At 38.1% G+C, this 13863-nt stretch overlaps 1 protein-coding gene across 4 annotated transcripts in view; it reads left to right on the top strand.

Moving 5' to 3' along the window:
• Nucleotides 1-13863, top strand: part of kcnip1 (potassium voltage-gated channel interacting protein 1) — a 747099-nt gene that overhangs the window by 436966 nt on the left and 296270 nt on the right. The gene's annotated exons all lie outside the window — the stretch shown is intronic.

Here is a 13863-nt window from a genome sequence, read left to right as displayed (position 1 = left end):
CAATTCTAGATTATCTTTTTGCACTTGCAGCATTTCTAATTTTTTTTTATATTCCTGTTGTTTGGGTGATTTTTTAAGTTTGTCTTCCATTTCTCTTATTAATTCTTGAACTTTTTGAAGTTTTTGATTTTTTTGCTTATTCATCCATGATTTTTGTCTGATAAAGTGACCTCTCATAACCGCCTTACTGGCGTCCCAAATCGTTTGAATACTCGTCTCCCCTGTATCGTTTATTTGGAAATATTCTTTAAGTAATTCTTTATTTCTATTAATATCCTCTTCGGATTTAAAAAGGACATCGTTTAGCTTCCATCTCCATATTCTTTTTGAGTCATTTATTATTAGTTTAATTGGGTTGTGGTCTGAATGTATTCTAGTAAGGATTTCTATTTTTGATATTTTAGTAGAGAGGCAATTTGATGCCCAGACCATATCAATTCTTGACCATTCTTGGTGCCTATTTGAGTAGAAAGTAAAATCTCTTTCTTTTGAATGGTGAAGTCTCCAGACATCTTGTAAGTTAAGTTCTTGTTTTAGGTTCAGAAACCCCTTAGGAAGGGTGCTCCCTCCTCTCTTCTTTTGCCCTTTTATCTCTCTGGTCCTATCCATTTCCAAATTCATGACGCCGTTAAAATCCCCCAAGATAATTAGGTCTTCAAATTCCTGCTCCCAAATTTTTTCCCTTAAACTTTTAATGAATTGTGTCTTGGGGCCATTCGGGGCATATATATTGCATATCAATATCTTTTTATTTTCAATCTGGGCAACTATTCCTACAAACCTTCCATCATTATCTTTAAATGCTATATCCGCTGTTATTTTTTCTTTTACATAGATGACCACACCTCTTTTTTTCTCCAGTGATGAGGAGTAAAATTCTTTTCCCATATGTTTTTGAGTCAAATAAGCTACATGTCTCTGCGCTATGTGCGTTTCTTGTAAAGCCACAATATCATAGTTCCCTTTTTTAATATTATTAAAGACTTTATTTCTTTTATTAGGTGAATTTAAACCGTTAATATTGTTTGAGTAGACTCTAATTTGGCTCTCCATCTTGAGTATTATTTTCCCTGCTCCTCCATCTCTTCCTCCTCGTCAACGTCTTCCAAATCCGGAGTTTCCTTACCTTCAGGGAAGTCTCCCATTTCTGGTGATTCTTCTCGGAGTCTCTTTTTATCTTTCTGACCTTTCTTTACTGTCGGGGTTTTACCCTCTGCATCCTTTTTTAGTCTTTTGTAGAAGTCTCTGGCTTTTTCTTCGGTCGTGAGCCAGAATTTCTCTTCTTTGTACGTTACCATTATGCCTTCTATCCGTTCCCATCTAAATTTAATTTGCCTTTTTTTCAGTTCTTCTGTTAGAAACATATATTTCCTTCTTTTAATCAAAATCGAAGGTGGGATTTCCTTGAGGATTGCTATCTTTTTGTCCTTATAGAAAGTAGCTTGCTTATTGTGTTCTTTTAGAATATTATCTCTGGTTGTTTTCCTTGTGAATTGAACTATTACATCCCTTGCGACCTTATTTCATTTTGCAAAGTTTGTAGATATCCTATATGTTCTATCTATCTCCTTATTCATGTCTTCATACGTAGCTTGTGTCAGTTTAGTTGTCAGGTCTATAATTATCTCTCTTAAGTTTTCTTTACTGTCCTCGACTATATTTCTGAATCTCAGCTGATATTCTAGGCTTTTTTGTTCCATCATCTTCTGTTTCATTTCTAATTTTTGATTTTTATTCGCCAAATCTTCCATCTTCGTTTGGATCTTTGTTTGAATTTTATCTTGTTTCTGTTTGTCAGCTTTAATATCCGCTAGTTCCTGTTCTATATTATTTATTTATTTCTTCATCTCTCCCAATTCCTCAGTGATCTCATTTTTCATCGTTAGCATTTGATCTTGGAATACCTTCTGGTAAACATCCTGTTTTTCCGCCATTTTCTGGACCTCTTTGGTCAATTCTCTCACCTCCTTCATCACATCCCTGAGGCTGATATCCTCAGATAGTGAATGTCTTCTTTGAGCCCCCTGTATTCCTTTTACATCTTTATTATCTTTCTCCATCTTGAATCTGAATGTGGACATTGTCCTGAGTCAGTTTTTAATTATTTTTATTAGATCAGTCCACTATTTATAGTTGTAAGTTATAGTATTATAGTCCCTCAATCTCCGTTTTATCTCTCTCTTCTTCGGAACTTTAGTCTCTTTAGTCTCTTGTCCCTAGTCTTATCCAGTCCTTCAGCTTTGTATCACCTCACCGCTTTATATTCAATTTACTCCTCTTTTCCTCTCCGCACCCCTCTAATTCGCCCTCTCTCCTCTATCTCCCAACGATCTCCGTTTCTCAATCCACGTCTTGGTTTCCTCACCTTAACTTTCTTTTTCCTCCTCTATTACTTCGTCGTCGTCCTTCCTTCGCTGCTTTCTTCAGGTCCTCCCTTGTTGCTGTATTCTAACCTATCTTCTCCTCTTAGTCTTTGTTTTATGTTTATATTTACCTCCTTTCTCTGTCGCAGTGGTCACTTCTCCGTGTTTGGGGGGCGTTGTGTTCTTCTCTCTCGCCTCTTCCGCCTACCGGGGCTTCTCTGTATATTTCTACTTCTATTGTCCCTTTTGTCACTTCCTCTTCCTCTTTCAGTGGACCCTCTTTCTCACCTCTTCCGTTTTTCCTTGATGAGGAGCTTTGGCTGATTGATTGGAGTGGCACCCAATCGTCTTCCACCTCTCCTCCTTTCTTTCTTCAAACCAGCCCTTCGCTCCCACTCGTCATTTCCCTCCGACCATGTGCGCTTCTTATCTCTGGATTGTTTATGAAGAACCTCCCCTCTAGACACAACAATATGTCGCCAAGGTCAGCTCTTCTTTATTCTTTGTTCTTTATTCTTTTGGATTTAATCACTGTGTTTCACTGTATTTCAATTATATTTCCTTCTATTATCTGGCCATTTCGCCCGCTCCTCGGCTCCCCGAGCACCCAGCTTCTGATTTTACTGGGTTTTTTTTTGAGGTTATTTTTCCGTTTTCCCGTCCCGGGCACAAACAGTAATTATTTCTTCAGTTAGAGTAAGCCTTTTCTCTGGGTATAGATATTGGATATTCTTTTCATACCTTTCTTGAGCTTTCGCTCCCGCTTCTTTCTTGGATTTAAAAAAGTTGGGCGAGTTTCGGCGGTAACCCAGTCCTCTGTCTGGTTAGCCTCGCTGCGACCCGCACACCCTGCGGACTACCAGTCCGGGTCTGTTTGCTCCCACCCTTGAGGGGATAGGGGCTCTAAGACCATCGGTTGGCAGCCCTACGGGTTTGGCAGTCTCCCTGACCTCGATCCGTCAGGGAGAGGGAGCTCCACGCTCTACCCGGTCGCAATCGCTCGGCTGGCTTCTCGAGTGATCAAGAAGTCCACCCCGCCGCCATCTCGCCAAACCGGAAGTTCCTCAAATTTATTTCTTACGCATGAGAATTTTATCTAGTTTCTTCATAACTGTCCTGAGTCTTTCTCTTCTAATTTTTTTCAGTCACTCTAACTTCTATTTTCACTGTCCACGAATAAGGTACACAATTGTGTGTATGTGTGTGTTCAATTTTAAGATTAGTTCTATTTCAGTCTTTTCTTAGTAAACCATAAGATGAAAGTGAGTCAGCAATGTGATGTAGCAACGAATAGTCCCACTCTATTCTATTTGGTCAAACTTCTCCTGGAATACTGTCCAGTTCTGGGTGCCACAATTCAAGAATATTGACAAGTTAAACTGTGTCCAGAGAAGGGCAACCAAAATGATTAAATGTTTGGAAACCAAGATGTATGAGGAGCTGGGTATGCTTAGCCTACAGAAGAGAAAGTTAAGAGAGGACATCATAGCTATGTTTAAATATTTCAAAAGATAGCATACTGAGGAAGAAGCAAGCTTGTTTTTTGTTGCTCAAGAGACTAAGAGAAGAAGCAATGGATTCATACTACTGGAAAGGAGATTCCACCTAAACTATTAGGAAGAACATCATGATGGTAATAGCTATTTGGCAATAGAATATCGTAGACTACTTTAGAAAATGGCAGTCTTGTCCTTTGGAGTTTTTTCGGCAGAGGCAGGATAGCCATCTGTTAGGAGTGCTTTGATTGTGTGTTCCTGCATGGCAGGAGGTGGACTAGATGATCCTTGTGGTCTCTTCCAACTCTATGATTCTATGAAAAGAAATCATGGGATTTGCCCCTATTATATCAATTTCCCTCTTAATAGGCTTTCATTAAACTTTAAATGTGTTTTGAAGACTATTTTTAGAAATACTTTCAGAAATTTCTTTTTCAGATTATCAGATTTTGGGAGAGTTTTTCATTTTTTTACTCTACAATATGCAGTGAATAATGTAGAAAGCAGTTCACTAATTTCTAAGTGCTAACACTGATAGCATTTCAAAAATGGATTCATGAGTAGGTAATCTTTAACTATTAATTCATTCAATTCCTAGCCTACCTTTCCATCATTATGATGGTCTCAAGATGGATTAAAAATAACGTACAATTGAGCCAAAACAGCTTGAAAGAACAATAAATGTAAAATACCACACCAATAAAGGAAATTCAAACAACCACCCATTGTATTTTAGTGGGCATTGGTATGCATTCAAACTGTGAAAATCTTCATGTTAGAGAAATTTTTATCTCAAATGTATCTCTGTGTATGTTTCCACTCTTTCTGTATTAGTATGTCAAAACAGAATCACAATAAATATAACACCTATCCCATAGTCATAACCCCATTGTACCTTTAGTGTTTTAAAAACCTGTGTTGAGGAAATGTTTAAAACAGAAAAAAGTTGGCCCCTAATATGTTATTGGTACCCTAAAGGCACCAGGTCCCATCTGATCTTGGAAGCTAAGTTTGGCTAGACCTGGTTAGTACTAGGATGAGAGACAGACAACTGATACCAGAGTACTATAGGTTATACTGTACTTCAGAGGAAGGAATTGGTAAAATCGCCTTTGAGTATTCTTTGCCCTTTAACAATTCAAGAAAAACCATAAGTCAACAGACAACTTCAGAGGCAAATACATATGCAATACAGAATTATAAAATTAAACTAAAATAATTGAGGTCCCAACCCAATGCTCTCTGCTACAGAGACTGTAAGGAAACACTCTAATCCTAGGCTCTAATATTTTTCCCCTTCAATTATTTTTTAGAGAAAAAAAGCACAGTCCTAACAGTTCCTTTTGAAAACTTAATAAATGTGGATGGAGTTTAAAGTGGGATCCAAAAACTATTAACTGGCTTACATTTCCCTCATTTTCCTATGCATTTCCCTATGGCACTCTGCTTGAAATTACAGCACTTGCTCTTTGCTAATATTCCACTGGGAATCCTTTTTGCTTTGCATCAAGATATAAATGTTTCTGTGAAAGTCACAGGAAAATAAGTGTCTTGCAGTAGAGAACACGCTTTAGTTTTCTGTCATTAGAAAACTAGCTAGTGTGGATTAATTCTCAATCCCGGTCTGTGCCACAGCCTGTGTCTGAGTGGAAGTTTGCATGTAGTACTCAATGCCTAGGAACAGCAATGAGAATAACAGATCTTCTGCTTTGTGGCATGAAAGGTTGATATCTTTCTTGTCTGAGTTTGAGGTGCCATAATGTGTTATCTGGACAGAATGAATAACTGTGATTTTGAGAGGCCATTTATAGATGCACAGCAGTAGAACTCCTGCATTTGTTTTCTTAATGTTCACTGAATGGTGGATGAAGCAAGACCTGCAGAATGCCGTTATAAAAACCCTTGGGCTAGACTATACCATAGTGAAAGGACATGAAGAATCACTACTAGTTTAGTTATTTATAAGGAAGATCTGCAATTTCTTTTCTTTTCTTTCAAGGGTACAATGCAATGGGATAATAATATGCTTAATTTCATGAAAATTTGCTTGCCTAGACAGAAATTGTGTCCCTGTTTATGGGCTGATCCACATCAGCTCACTGAATGTCATTTGTTGACGCTAGTTGTCAAAGGGAGACTTCTGTACTTCCATATCATTTCCCTTACAATATTCTTTCAAGGAAGATTATTTGAACTATGGTCTGGTACCAAGTTGCAAGAAAAGTAAATTATGCAGCACTTTTGAAAAGCTCCATTGGCCCAGTGGTTTATATAAGAACGCATCTACTCTGTAGAATTAATGCTGTTTGACACCACTTCAACATCCATGCTTCAGTGCTGAGGAATCATTGAAGGTGTGGTTTGGTGAGACACCAGCACTCTTTTGGCAGAGAAGACTAAAAACTTTTCAAAACTTCCCTGATTCTACAGCATTGGTGCTTGACAATCAAAGTGATGTCAACTTCATTAATTCTGCTGTGTTGGTGCATGCTAAATTTGTCATTGAATTTTATATGGTTCTGTGATGATCCTTGCTTAGGTCTTATGTAGAAAATCCAGTTGCTACCATACCTTTGGCCAGATTTGGCACAGGAGCTGGCAATGGCTAGGAATACAAGAAGCTGTCATTTTCCTGACTGTAGAAAGCTGGCATGTATTGACTTTCCACAATTAATACAAATCAGAAAGCATATTCATTTAGAGAGCCTACACCTGGAGCTACAGTGATCATGATTATTTATTGTTTGGCAAATCTGAAGCAGGGATGTCACATGAAGTGCTTAACAAGCACAAAGCTGAGACTCCAGCTCGACAGGTGTGATCATTAAGAAGCGCTCTGTTTGTATGTGTGTGGCGGACTCTGGTGGCAAACTCTGTATCATTTACTCATTTTCAGATATACAGCAATTTTTTGATTCCTTTACAGTGTTTCTTAAATGAGATTCTGAGAAAGTTCAAGTGACTAGGCATGATGGTTGAAAAGTGATTTGGAATCTGGAAGTCATAGTTGTATTTTTGTGACCATGTCTAATGTCCTAGGGCAGGGGTCCTGAAACTAAGACCCATGGTCTAGATGTAGCCCTCCAAAGTCCTTTACCTTTTCCCTGCCCTAATCTTTAGACTTAGGGTCACCCAAAGTCTGAAACAACTTGAAGACACACAACAACAACAATACTAATTGACTATATCATCAGCCAAAAGCAGCCTCACATTTCCCATTGAAATGCTGGTAAGTTTATGTTGGTTAAAATTGTCCTTCACTGTAAATATTGTATTGTGCTTTCATGTTTTTTTTTCACTGCAAATAAGACATGTGCAGTGAGCATAGGGATTTGTTCATGTTTTTTCAAACTATAGTTTGCCCCCGCAACACTGTGAGGAACCATGAATCAGCCCTTGGCTTAAAAGGTGTGAGGACTCCTGTCCTAAGGGATAGATGAATCTGTCAAGTTTTGGTTTCTCTCAGTCCTTTGTTTCTTCTGATCCCCAGTCTGTTTCCCCATCAGTTCTTTTAAATACATTAAGAAGTCAGAAGTAAAAATGCAAATGCTTTCACATATGTTTTTCCAAAGATATACATATGTTTCTCAATTTTGCTTGGCAGACACAGTGTTGCAAAAATAATGCATTTTTTTACTGATCAGGAGGCATTTTCATACAGTTTGATTTGATATAGGATTTTCCTTCCTTTCTTCCTTTTTAAAGTTGGACACCTGCATCATAAAATCTGAACATATGCAACTATGCTAGGATACCCCAGTTTCAGGTCACATATTGGTTGATACAATTAGGTAGGCTCATATCAAAATATGAATTGCATAAATTTCTCTAAAATATCTCTAGCAAATAGTAACATGGACATAATGCTAAGCAACTACTGTTGTCACTATAACGCTCTGTAATGGACATGTTACATTTCCCTTAAATAAGAATCTCCCTGCAATCCTCATTCTTTGAACGTCTCCTGAATATGAAAATTGCACAACAGCACAGAGAAAGCCCTGCTGAATTAGAGTCCTTCATGTCTTCCCAGTTATTGTATTTTGCTATACCAAAACATAAAAAATAAAAAGCAAAGATATTACTTCAAAGCTGTTCTTCTGGGAAATTATCTGGAAACAGAAAATGTAATGCTAACACTCTATTTCAGTCCCCTGAACAGTAGTATGATGTATTGGGAATCTTGAGGAACATGTTCTAAGGAGTTTTTATTTTAGTTTTTAAAATGTGAAATGTGAATGCTTTGCAGCTGATGAGGTATGAATTTGTTGTAACAAAGGCAAGGAGACTGACTATTATGTTGCTGAAAGTGATGGCTTGTAAAAATTTTCTTCTGTAAATACTGATGCACCATAAATTATCCAAAGATGTAGGGTGTATAGAGAACTTGATTGCAATGCTGATATTTTGTCTATCTTCATTATTTTTATTCTCAAGATGAAGTATGCACTTAACAAATACTTCTGTCATTTACACAAAGGATACCTGATCAATGCTGTGTACACAATGACAATTAGCGATTTGGGTGACTCTACAGTATAGGTTAGCACTTTTAGTTTGCACATAGGCAAACACATCATTGTGCTCTTCTCTAGGATAACATAGGCTGGATTTTTACTGCCATATAACCTAGTTCCAGAATGTGGATTATTTTTTGAAATGGATTATAGGAGTCTACATCAGTTAATCTGCATTCAGAAACTGGATTACATGGCAGAGTAGATTGATTTTAGTACAGTGGGCCCTTGGTATCTACTGAGGCTTGATTCCAGAACAGAAGCTAGTGTGTGCATGCCTGTATATGTATGTATATGTGTACCATCAATTTGTACATATTTGCGCCACTGTTTAACCCAGGCATCAAAACCATTTTGGAAAAATTCAAGATTTTGCTTCATGCCCCATGATTTTAAATGTCATCCAAGTCATTGAATCTGAAACCATGTAGGTTGTCTTTCAGAGGTCCAAACAGGTAAAAGTCAGAAGGGTCCAAATCAGGGTTGTAGGGTGGCTACTGACCAACTCATTTTTACAATCACCTGGGTTGTGAAAAACAACGTGTGTGGGTGTGCATTATCGTGATGAAGCTTGATGGAACAAACATCTTTTAGTGGTCTCTTCTTTCTTATTGCCTCCTTAAATTTCTTAAGTGTGGTTACAAAGGTTTCATTTTTGATTGTGGTAGCATGTTGCAGAAAATCAACAAGAATATCACCCTGTGTGTCCCAAAACACTGCTTTATTACAATAATGGACACCCATACATGTCATTTTTCGAAACCCTGAATTTTCCAAAATGGTTTTGATGTCTGGGTTAAATGATGGTGCAAATGTGTACAAATTGATAGTGACTATGTTGAATGATAGTTTTGGGTAGAGGATAGGTCAGACTATGATCTGTAGCAACTTTTGCTGTTATAATATTAATAACATTTTTTGACACAGGAGGCAAAACTTTTTGACCCACCATCGTATATTGAAACAGGATTAATCCCTCCTTTGCTATGTTTTTATTTGAGGGATTTGCCTGTCTGTTATCAATTGTCAGTCTGTGACTGTCAGGAACTCCATACAGTGCAATGGTTTTGTTGCCTAAGCTTCTAGATTTGTGGCTAACAATATTCATCTCATCAAAGCCACTGCACATTCAATCACCTAAGACTTTTACTACTCTTTTAACAGGGCACCAATCAGATTAACAGGACTTTTCTTCTCAGGCATGTGTTTTACTGTGCACATTAACAGCCACCTTTATTTATATTAACACTTATTGATCCCTATCTTCTTCCAATGAGGACAAATGTCACTATTCTTTTTGGACTGGCTACCTGCTGTCAAGCATGTTTCACTAATTAAGTTTGCATGGTCAACTTCTCTTGCAGATAGACTCTCCTGTACTTGTCATACTTTATCTTCTATTTATACTTTGACACCTAGGATTGTATTTATTGTGTGTATATTTTCTCTAAAATGATACCATTCAGAGTTTTTTCTTTCTTTCTTTCAATATCAGGCTTTAGGAACTTACATTTGAGAAATTATCCAAAATATAATGTCCGGCCTAAAACACTATTTATGTTCTGTGTGTTTTTTACTAAGGTAAATGACATCCTTTCTGCCTGCATTTATTCATACAGATGAGATTACAGGACTAGTTGCTGATGTCTAGTTTAATATAGTAGGTCTCACCAGTCACTGCACTTCCAAAGGTGATACATATATGAGATACAATAGTTGGAATCAAAATGATGTGATCCAGGGTTGCTGACTAACGTTTTACTGATTTTAGCAAGATTTTGGAGTTGGCAGAAAGCTATAACAGGAGGCATGCTCAGGGATCTAGCAAAATATTCAGATTGCCACCTGGTTGTTAGGAAATTCTGAGTGGAAATCAACCATGTGTGTGAATATGTATAAGTGTACAATAATTAAACACAGATGTTTTCACCTGTTGTTAATAATTTTATTTCATCTCAACTCCAGATTTTATTTTATCCTTCTGGGAGCCAGGATTTATCTGAATACAGAATACAGTGGGGCTAGTTGCTTGTTTCAGCTAATATCTGTCACTATCTCTTTTATCTCTACATCTTTCTGGGATCTTGAACAAACCTGTCAGACATGCTTTTATGTTTGTTTAAAATCAGTTAATAGATCAGGTGTGACACATAGACATATACATGTACACGCATCCTTAATTGGGTCTTACGACACAGTGCTAAAAGAGTTTGCCTTTCAGCTGGGCTGAAAGGATGTATTTGGGATTGTATGAATTGTTTATCCAAGGAGAGGTGAGCATACACTTCCTCTTTTTGAAATTTCAGGTTTTTAGGTGTGCGCCTAGGTATATGAATTGGTTTTCTTTCTGTTTAGTTTGGAGTAGGTAGCTGGGTGAGAGTGATCCCCTGAAGCCCCAAATAAATGGGGCTATTATGAGCATGCTTAGGAAGTACATCTTTTGAACTGAGTATACTATATGTTTTAACTATACTTCATTCAGGCTTAATGTGCATCATTAAGCCATTGTGCCATAGTGCACAATGCCTTGTAGGCTGAGAATGCCTTGGCAAAATATGTGGTTCTTGATGTCAGAAAGAAGCACTAAATTATTGGCATTATCTTCATACAGGCTGAATTTTGGAATCCCTACTGTGAAAGCCATATAATTGAAATGTAATTGTAAGGGCCAGATAAATACCATTTGTTATCTGTAATTAACAGGCAAGTAAAATTAACACTACACTTTCACACCTGCAGATCTTTTATCTCCTTTGAAGGATTTTTAGAAAAGAGTGCCATTTTGAGTAATTCTACATATTGACAGTCATGTACTTTTAATGTCTTAAATACATCTACGCTCCTGTCAGTCCTTCTTAACCTTGTTCCCCCTTTGACATCTTGATTATTACCCTCATTTGGATCTATACAATATTTTTGAAATTATTTAAAATTAACATTGCTGAATATCTCTGTTCACATACTCATGTAAACCAGATGAACTCAAAAGTGTGGGGAACTTTTGGGAGAAATGTGGTGCCCACACTGTAAGTAATATGATACAATTTAATGTCCAACCCTCTGGTATTTTCAAGTCATGTATGGTTGAACCTATGGACATGAATCCATGGATATGGAGGGCTGACTGTGTTTGTTGTATTTGTCTCATGGCCCAGACAGATCAAGGCACAATGTGAAAAAACCTTGTGAGCTTAGAATCTGCAATGACATGCTGCCAGATGGATTCAGGAAGATATGCCAAGTAGTATCTACCACCTAATTAATATAACTGTAGACACAAGATGGAAATTTCTTTCACTCCTATACCTAGGTATATACTTAGGTACATATGTATGAGTGCAAGGTATTATCTAAAATAGATGCATTCAAAATGCAGCATTGAGTATTTTATAGTAGGTGAAGTTCTAACTGGAAATAGAAGGCAGTGATGCATCCCACATAATATGGCTTAGGCACTTAAGTAGAAGAAATACATTTCTAGCATTCAGGATTTACTTGTGGACCAAGTAAATTCCTAAACAATTTTAGAGGTGCTCATTAGGATATCCATTGCAATCAATCCCACAATAAAAATATTGTATTTAATCATCACCACCCCTTAATTGTCGCACTCTGTTTTTTTAGTCCCCAAATTGGTTTTTTAGCCTTTCATCATGTAGTCATCACATGGGCAATTCTGTTTGCCCCAGAATCTTGGCTAGAATGGGAGGAAGAGAGAAGAAAGCCTGGGAGGCAGGCTGAGGGGAAGAGCTACAGTTGGAGATCGTCTGGCTGGAGCAGTCACTCAAGTTCGTCCCCGCCTTTTAAAAAGCTTTACATAATGTCACCTCTACTTTTTTGGCAAAAATAGTATCAAATTTGTGAGAATTATGTGGTGAAATGCAGTATAAGCTGCCTTGAGTCCCCTCGGGTGAGAACGGCAGGGTAGAAATGCTGTAAATAATAAATAAATAAATAAATAAATAAATAAATAAATATATTCCCAGTACCTGAATTCAAAGAAAATTGTAGAATGAGCTATAATTGAACTAAGGATACAGTAGGTGACTCTAGGGATGAATGTGGGGTGGTGGTGGTATGGGGGGGGGCGGTCTTTGGACTCATGGCTGCATGACTAAGACAGAGTGGGCAAACTAAGCACTGCTAATGTCATGCTTCTGAGAAATAATTAGATAAGAGAATTTAGAACAAAGGAAACCACAAGGGGTGCCCAACTGGACATTTAAATACATGATATGTTATAAATTGAGAATGCCTTAACACAGGAGTGTGTTGGCCATTAAAGCTTTAGACTGGTCCGTTTAGGGAGATGGTATGAATGAGGAAGTGGACAGGAAAGGTTTTGTGTAACAAGAGTTCACAAGCTGCATGATTTGTATACATAAAGAAGGTTAGGGGGCATAGAGTCAATTGCCATAAAAGCAGATTGCTCACTTAATTAACTACTATCACAATACTCTTGGACTAAGTTGCTTTCCCACACAGTCTCCTGCAGGAAAAAGGTGACAAATTAAATGGAGTGGCACACATATCCCTCATGACCCACTTTATATCCTGGTGCAGTTTGGGGGTGGACATACCAAAGATAACAGGAATTGCAGTACCTTCACTCACTTACACAGACCTTTGCAACTGCCACAAATGACTGGTCAAGACCAAACTTGGCAGACAGAGTACCCATGACCAACTCTATACCCTGGTGTGGTTTGGAGGACAAGGAACCATGAACAATGGGAATTGCAATACTTTCACTCACTTTCAGAGACCAGTGTGACCCCCACAATGACTGATCACCAATGACATGGGACACAGAACCCTGATGACCTGCTCTACACCCTGGTGCGGTTTGGAGGAGGATGGACCATGGACGATGGGACTTCCAATGCTTTCATTCACTTTCTGAGACCACTGTGACTCACACCAATGACAAATCACTACCAAACTAGGCACACAGAACCCCCATGACCCACTCTACATCCTGGTGCGGCTTGGATGAATTTAGACCATGGATGATGGGACTTACAGTATCTTCACTCACTTCCTGAGAGCACTGCAACCCACACCAATGACTGATCAAGACCACACTTGGCACTCAGAGCCCCCATGACCTACCCTACATACTGGCACTGTTTGGAGGGGGATGGACTGTGGACGATGGGACTTGCATATGGCAGTTGCAGTTCACCAACACTCACTGAACCCAGCTGACATTGGATCTAGACTACACTTGGAACACAGGCAAACAATGCCTTTCTCGAATGACCCAGGCACTGCCGGGTCCCCAAGCTAGTATAAAATAAAAACAATACAACTCTGGAAGCTGAGGCAGCTAAACCAGTGACTCTAGGGAACTTACTTCAGAAGTCACAAGAACTGAACATTTCAGTAACAATCAGAATGACCTTGTGTGATAAAATTGTGTTGGTTTTCACAATAACAATTGGGTTTTTGTAAACAACAGAATAAGCTAGAATAGGTTTTGAAATG

The sequence above is a fragment of the Anolis carolinensis genome, chromosome 2 (genome assembly GCF_035594765.1).
Source record: "Anolis carolinensis isolate JA03-04 chromosome 2, rAnoCar3.1.pri, whole genome shotgun sequence".
Classification (NCBI taxonomy): Eukaryota; Metazoa; Chordata; class Lepidosauria; order Squamata; family Dactyloidae; genus Anolis; species Anolis carolinensis.
This window is presented reverse-complemented; position numbering and strand designations above follow the sequence as displayed.